General features: G+C 36.7%; 1 long non-coding RNA gene across 1 annotated transcript in view; it reads left to right on the top strand.

Moving 5' to 3' along the window:
* The first annotated feature begins 1,311 nt into the window (after positions 1-1,311).
* The window catches only part of LOC311259052, a 43,889-nt gene continuing 36,743 nt past the window's right edge, over positions 1,312-8,457 (top strand). Inside the window, exons 1-2 of the long non-coding RNA XR_014622815.1 lie at positions 1,312-1,365; positions 1,507-1,598. This is a non-coding gene — a long non-coding RNA (uncharacterized lncRNA). The remainder of the gene's footprint in view (positions 1,366-1,506; positions 1,599-8,457) is intronic.

Raw genomic sequence — 8,457 nt, 5'->3', positions numbered from 1 at the left:
CATCACGTGTGACATTTGGTTGGATAACACTTGTTTATCATTACCAAAAGTCTGAACACCTTCCTGTATTTTTTAAATGATGGCTGAATTACTTTTTTTATGTTTGTAGGACACAGATAAACACACCGAAACATCAAACTGAGCAGAAAGGAACAGAGAAAGGTCATTACTTTCTCTAATTTGAACATGTGTGTGTGTGTGGGTGTTGTTCACTACAGTAATAATGGAAGCTGATAGAAGCGTATTTGTGTGTATAGAGTAGCACTTTCAAGTCCTCATCCCATCTATTTTTCCACCATTCACTTCCTCCATCCCTCCCAGGTTTGTCCTACATACGCTCCCCATTCAGAATATGAGAGTCACACGTGAGTCAAGCGTCATGTCACACCTACATACTCTGTGTTCTCCATCTGCATTCACTGGGAGGAAAACAGTTTAGTTTGACGCACGAAAAGCTCTTTGACCTTCACTTGTTTATCTGTTTTCTTTAACACTTGACACATCAGCACAACATTTGTGGACACTCAAATCAATGATAGCAAATCAGTAATAAACATGAAAAGAAATAACGAGAAGATATAGTGAGGACATATTATCCTCTAATCCTACTATCCTAAGTTTCTCAGGACGTCTGTTCATTTCATTATTTTTCTTTTTTTTAAACTAATCATGCCTAAGCAAACCCCAGACATACACACACATCAAAACAGTGACTTCTAAACAAAATGGTTTGTACTGCTATTCACTATAGACCCACTTAAACTGTGTGTTACCTGCTTTGACCAACAGGCACTGGTGGTATAATGTAGTTTAAAGAAAATAATCTGTGTTGTCAGGATACACAGTAGATCAACTGGGAATTATAATATATACAAAAAGACTAATGAGTCAGAATTGGTTTGTAATAATGTAATACTACCCAAAAACATTGTTGAAGTCAATATACTTGGGATTGTGTTGGGAAGTACTCAAAAGGAATACTTGAGCATTTTTTTTTTTTTTATAAAATTGATTAATTAAAAAATGTGCTACTTCGGCCTTTGATGCAGCATGCAATCTGCAAAGTAACTAGTAACAGCTATCGGATAAATTTAGTAAAAGTGCAATATTTGCCTGCAAAATGTAGTGGAGTGGAAGAATAAAGCAGCTGAAAATGGCAGTTCTCAAGTAAAGTACTTGAGTAAATGTACTTAGTTTCTTTCCATGACTGTATATAATCAATATTTAACTCAAGCGATCCAGCTTCTTTTGCAGTATAAAAGAAGCCTGTGACCTTGTTCAGACGTGAACACCCTTACATGACACACACTACTCTGCTGGAAGGTACTGTAAATCAAACGCACCCCAACAATGACATAGTTCAAGGTGAGCTTCTTTGCCAGCTCTACTTTAAAAGCTGTTATATTCACTGACTGGTAGCTTTGTGAAGGTAGATCTGCTGCTTTTAATGCTAGCTGCCGTTTCACAACGTTCATTTTAACGGTCGTCCTCAAACGTCTCACGCAGAAGATGGAAGTTTCCTGCCGTTGGAGGGCGACATGTTCAGTTTCTTTTCCGCTGAGGCTGGTGGGGTCGTACTTCTCCACTTCACCAACAGGGTGAGTACATTAGTTTCTGCTTGTGCTAACACAGCTGTGGATATCTCGGCCCTGTTGTGTTGTTTATTGTGAGCAATTCGCCTGTGAATTGCTTTGGCTTGAAGCTAACGCTAGCTGTTGCCATATGTGCTGGCTGCTAGCTTGGATGCTAATTTGGCTGCTGTGCAGCTAGCTAATGTTTACTAGCTTACATGTAATATTTGCCTCATTATTAACTTTTTTCTTGAAATACTTGAGCTAATTTGTCTTTAGGTTGTTGTTCTTACTATTCCAGCACTCTGTTGATTTATGTAGTGTGTTATATGTGAGTTTATGAGTGTTAAGGGCATTTATTGATTGGTTCAATTAGCCCTTTGGTTCTTATTGGCTCCGTGCAGAGTCTGGTCTTTGAAGGTAATATTCAGTGATGGAGAGTAACTAAGTGCATTTAATCAAGTACTGTACATTTTTTTAGGTACTTTACTAAACTATCTCCATTTTCTTCTACTTCAACTTCCACTCCACCACATTTTGGAAGTAAATATCATACGTTTTACTCGCTACATTAATTTGATAACTTTAGTTACTAGTTACTTTTCTGATTGTATGCTGCATCAAAGCCAGTCTTTTTTATTAGCATATTTTATCGACAATTAGATAAAAAGCTGATTCAAATTATCAGAAAAATGCTGACTACCGGATTGGATAATTGGCCAGGCCGATAATTGGTCAACCCATAGTACACTAATGTTTACATTAAATGTAAATATGTGTATAACTTACTTTTACTTGTACTTTTGATACTTAGAAGCTATTTGTAATTTCCAGCCACCATCATCAAAAGAGAAGGGGGCAGTATTTCACCCTTTTCTCAAGGTTTAGTTCAAACCCTTTCTGCCATTTATCTTAAATATTTAATTTTTTTCTATGCAAATTCATTATTCAGGTTGTTAAGATTGTAAAGACCGAAATTATTACTACTATGTTTTTATTAGTAATTATTTCTTGGACTACTTTTTACATTTACTACTTACATTTTAACAGAAATATTTGTACTTATTCTATTATTATTATTCTACTCATTATATTTTTTAAACATACTCGCTTTAGTTATTATTTACATCCTGGGAATGAGACTCAACAATCAGTTGCACACTTCCTGTGTGTTACGAACAGAACAGACAAATCCTACTGAATCTGCCTTTGAGTTTAATAGTCTTTGAATTATATCACTTAAATTACCCATTAATTATGACGTGAGGTTCAGTTAGCTTTACACAGAAAAGGCCTGCAGAAATGTCCATCAGAGGGATACTTTTTGCTTTTATACCTTGAGTACATTTCAGAGCCTTGTTTTCTTACTTTTACTTGAGTAAAGAAGTCGAATCAATACTTCTACTTTTATCAGAAAGATTTGTTTGCACCAAACTGATTTTGAGTGAATAATTACCTGCCGCATAGCAGATGTTGTCTACATGTGTTATCATTTGGATGGATGGATGTATTTTATCCTTTATAACTGACTAGATAGTATATTTCTCTGCAGTTGTTGGAGGTGCTTTATCTGGGGATGACCTCAGGCCAGTTGCCCGTCACATTGTACTGTAGATTCCATGTAACAGCTGGCGTCAGGCTCTGTGTCTAATGCAGTTTTGTGAGGGGGATTTTATTATCGTCACTTCCAAATCTCTGCTGTGCTGAGCAGGAAATGATGAGTTCACATATCTTGATGCCAAATATCAACTCTCTACGGACCCAGTATTCTTTCCACGTGAGTTGGCTGACTGAAATAGTGATTGAGATTGAAACCCTCTGATAGTATTTCTGAATTGGGCTGTTCCACTGATGATCATTTCCTTCTGACCATCGCCTGGAGCTGAGCAGTGTGTCGCTTCTGATTCTTGAGAGTGATAATTCCCTGTCAGGTTATAAAGGTCAGTAAGGCAAAAACATATATTTGAAATCTAACTGGCCTGTACATATAGCTCCATTGATCTGACCAATATCAGTTCATCTGTACCACTTGAGCTGAAATGATGAGTCAATTAATCAGAAAAAATTATCTGAAACTTTTTTGTTAATCCATTCATCTTTTGTGATACTTGTCATATTTAATGATAAATGAAGCACAGAGGGTTTTCAAGTCAATATCTGTTGCTCAAACAGAAAATGTGTCTGAATATCATTTGGAGCTATAAGAATTTATTATGAGCATGTTTCATTATTTTCTATATTTTAAAGACAAAACAATGGATTTACTAATTCAGAAAGTATCTGCAGATTAATTGAAAAACCTCTAATTCACTATTTTAACTGCTTTGACTCAACACAATTGAATTCATCACCTGAAAGTGGGTTATTCACGTGTGTTAAATTGTGTAGCATTCATTTCACAGCTGCAGTAAAACATCTATCAATTCAAATACTGTATGTTTGTACTAATTGAAAATGGAGTTGTTGCTCTAAGAAAAATAACCACAGATGAGCATCGGCAGTAAAGAGAACTGTTGCATTATGTGTTCAACAATAAACAAATGTACTTCTTAAATATTGTATGCTTTAAGTAACGGACACCCTTTTACTGCAACGGTGTGTGAATAAAAACAAGAAACTTATTATGCTTTGAAGCAGAAAAAAAATATTTCAAGACCTGTTCCTTAACATTTGCAGTCTTTCCTGTCTTTAATACAAGAGGCTCCATTCATTGACTGACATGACATTCACGAAGGGCTCCATCAGCCTTCGCTCAAATTTGAAGCTGTATTGAATTAGATCTCCAATTTGGATCAATACAGCAGCTCTCAATAGGCTCACATTGACCGGACGGTGCAATCTGGATGGCGGTGGTAGTGATCAGCTCCTGCAGGATTTCAGACAAGGTCATCTTGCACATTAAAAAAGAAAAACAGCCTTCACTGAAGAGGGCAGATCCAGTTCCCTATCTCTGCAGCATCAATCCTCTCATTGTTTGGCCTTTGGCAGATTTTGACCTCATTCTTGTTCAAGGACTTCAAGGCTGTCCTGAGTTATGAAATAGGACAAACGTGACTGGGACTGGGTGTGTGTGCTCACACCCACATTAGATATATATCCACACACAGAGTGATTGTTCACGTTGTACACATTGAGTGTGTGAAACTGAGGGCTCGTGTGGCATTGTAAAATACATTTATCATCTTAATCGCTGTTGCCATATATGTACACACTAATGAACACAAGGCAGAACGGGGCCACACTAACACTGTTCTTTATCATCTTCTAATTACTGTTACAAGCTATGAATAGTTTTCCCACAGCGAAGCTGAGCATCTGTTTCACCCGTGTCATGTCATGTTTTTCATCAATGACTTTAGCACACTTTCTCATTCAATTCGTCTATTAAAGTGCCCAATGTAGGACATCAAATCACTACCCTGACATCTCCCTCATACATTATGTGGTGACATCCCATTCCATCACTGCAGGAGACGGCATAAGCAGACCTTTAGAGGCTGCATGTTGCGACAGATTTGATACAGCTGATGGCATTTTCACGTGGCAGGTAGTCTATTAATGGTGATCATGATATGGTGGGAGTAGATGAGACAGCTGTGAAGAAAATAGGTTGGAAGCAGATTAGACAGACAGCAGCATCAGCATCATCCGCTTGGCGCACTGCTCTGAAAGCATGAGGCCAGGCTCAGAAAGATACTCAGAAATAATCTGCAGCTATGATGCTTTTTTCTTCACTGAGCAATATGATCGTCACTGTTTTCAACATTAAGTATTTATGGAAAAGAAATTATCCACATGCATTTTATCCTGTTCAGTCCACAATCTTTGACACATGATTGAGGACCTGTAGCTGTTGTACTGTTGTTCAGACATAAGAAAACTAAAGTTCTTAAGTTGTGATCAAGACCAAACAATTAATTAATTAACAATTACCAGATTAAATGATGACGAAGAGCTGTTGCAGCCCTCCCCCGAACAAAGATGGAGATGGAAAAAATATTGTAACAAAATGTAACAAAACATATGTTTAAACTTTATACATGTAGCTTTATAACTAACTTTATAAAAGACTCCTTGTAGATGTATGCTTAGGTGCACACTCAGCTGTTTGATATAGCATCTGCTTATTAAGAGCACCCATCACCTTATGACTTCATGAAAATCTTATGACTTCTAAAATCTCTTGCCCACTTTAGAGAGATAATAACATGAAAGTGAACTCGCCCTGCAGGGATTAAGAAGTTCTATCAGTCAGAGCCAGGCTACCTGTCCACCCTCCTAAGAGAGCTACAACCGCAGGACGAACCTTATTAAGGTGGAAATAACTCAAATGGATTGGAGCCACGATACGGGGTTCTCGCAGTATCAATTTGGTCCACCAAGAAGCCTGCGAGGTCATTTTGTGCGAAGATGATTTCACACACCAGTAGTTCATGTGCATTTTAGCCAAAAGGAAATTTAGCTCCTAAATGATTAAATTGCTATTTGGCATTCTGCCATAAGATGGTGATAACCCCTGAAGTGGTAGAGACGTCGAGTGAAGTTCTCTTCTGTAAGAGGTACAAAGTTTGCAGAAATAAGTGAAAGGATAAAGAAAATTCATGTTAATTAGAGCTTGTTGTGTTTATTTGCATTTCAAGGATGTGCTTGAACTCCTTAAACACACATCTTTCAAGGTTGGCATCAGTTTTAGCACTTATATTATTAAGTCTTTTGTTTTTTTGTAATATCTTCTGCACGCAGTAAAGCCCTCTAACCAAAGAACTTTTTAAAAAATCATGCTTTCCACAAAGAATAAATCATGCAAACATTTTATGGGGCCAAGGTCAGATTAGGAGGACCCATTGAACCAAAATGAAAAAATCACAAGAAAAAAAGATCTCATAGTCTGTATCACTCTGTTTGACTAAACTAAAACTGAGAATTCAGTTAAAAAGGATTATGTTTAAAATCACAGTGGTTGTATTGTATTTAAGTGGTCAATCCAAAACATCTTTTTCCAGGGAAAATTTTAGGCAAAAGTTTGTGAAGAAGGTGGGCATGGATAGTTTCAGTGTAATGTTTGTTAAGAGCACAAACCGTATTTTCAATTTAGTGCACTTCATAGGCCTTTCCCTGCGGACAAGACAGCATGTTTACATGAGTTGTATTGATATTTTTTAATATTGTAACTAGGGACACAAATTTGAAGCAATTTCTTTAATTGATAGTCAGCGACCTTAACAATCGATTAGCGGTTAATCATTAACATGTTCTTCCGTTAGGAAACTGTTTCAAACACTGACATGCTCTATGTTCGTTACTTGAATCATAAATTATTATTATTATTATTATTATTCTGTGTAATGTTAAGAAATAGAGTAAATTAGAATAAAAAAGTTGTAGGCATTTGTCTAATTTGTAGATGAACTGAGAATCCCTGAGACTGCTGAGAATCTCATATGTCAAGTATTCATGGGAGGCTAAAAATACATTCAAATTAAACATTTTAACTGGAGTAATCATCAACATTGAAGTGAAAATCAGCATGATGCAGTACTTTAATTTAGTCTCTTTAAGCAACATATGAGCACATTACCTTATTACTGCTGTTATTTATTACAGTAGTGTTAAAACGCACAAATTAATTGATTATGATATCCAAAAATATGACCTCATCTTGAGTCACTTCAGACTTGACCTACATTAGAGTAGTAGTGAATATTTTTTTGCAGTTAGGTCGCTGACAAGTGTTTGCGAGTCCCTGTGAGAAAAAGACAGCTGGCATGGAAAATAACATGCATAATATTCTGGTCTGACCTCACTGATAAAACCCTCTTGAAGGAAAAAGTGACATCATATGGGAGCTGTTCTATTGGCCCGCGGCACACTCTTCACCACAGTCAACATACCATCACAACATGGCACACAAAATTTCACAGTATTTAACTTCTAGGAACTGACTTCAGATGTGGACTGAACTTCTATTAGCTCAATGTAAACAGATCCTTCTGATGATGTAACATTTTGACTAGGAACACTGGGAACACTATCAATCTGCCTTAGGCATTCTTCCTGCAGTCTCACTACTTTTGAATACACTTTTTTTTGTTTTAACACATTATAGTCATTGGATGTGCAAAGATTCATATTCTCGTGTATGTTGCCCCAGTTGAAGCAACTGCAAAATTAGGTTTTTACCACTGAACATTGTTAGGATAGAAAATCACACAATTAAGAGTGTGACTTCTTGCTTGTGGCTGCTCCATCCAGTGTTGAACACTCTCTGCCCCCAGTTTGGCCACAGTACATTCAGCCGCACTGACCGAGATAATGAGCCCCTGAACTGATCAGCACGAGCTTTCAAACTGATGATGAATGGACTTTCTCATGTGACCTTTAACTGTAGACACCATTTTGTGTGTCGCATTTTAAAACATTTTCATGGCAGATTTTTGAACGTTGTGAACGATGAAGTTAATAGCAGCTGATTGTGTGGGAGGAGTAAAATTGTGTAACTGTTTTTTTCACAATAACGTGTTAAGATCCTCATGTGGCCTTTTTGGATTCAGTTGTACTAATTATTTAATTATGAACGTCATCCTTCTTGAAAAATTTGAATTGAAATTTGAAAACTGTAACAACTTTTGGAATGTTTTTCTGTGAGAAATACACAGATTTTTAAAATTCCTCAGTGGTTTGACAAAACTCTTTGTTAGCATGATTTATTAGCAAACTGTTGGTCACCAAGGAGTAATTCATTAATGGATAATTTGAGGCTTGAGGTCTCAATGAGACAGTGTTTTGTCATGTCGCAGTAAGAAAAGCACAGGTTAAATAAAAAAATTGAAGATTGCTAAATTCCAATTATTAGCTTCAGTTGCAGGGTCCTGCTTGCCGGCTCATT

Source organism: Pagrus pagrus (genome assembly GCF_965226575.1).
Source record: "Pagrus pagrus genome assembly, chromosome: 6".
NCBI lineage: Eukaryota > Metazoa > Chordata > Actinopteri > Spariformes > Sparidae > Pagrus > Pagrus pagrus.
The sequence above is the reverse complement of the archived record's forward strand: the minus strand, read 5'-3'. Positions and strand labels throughout refer to the sequence as shown.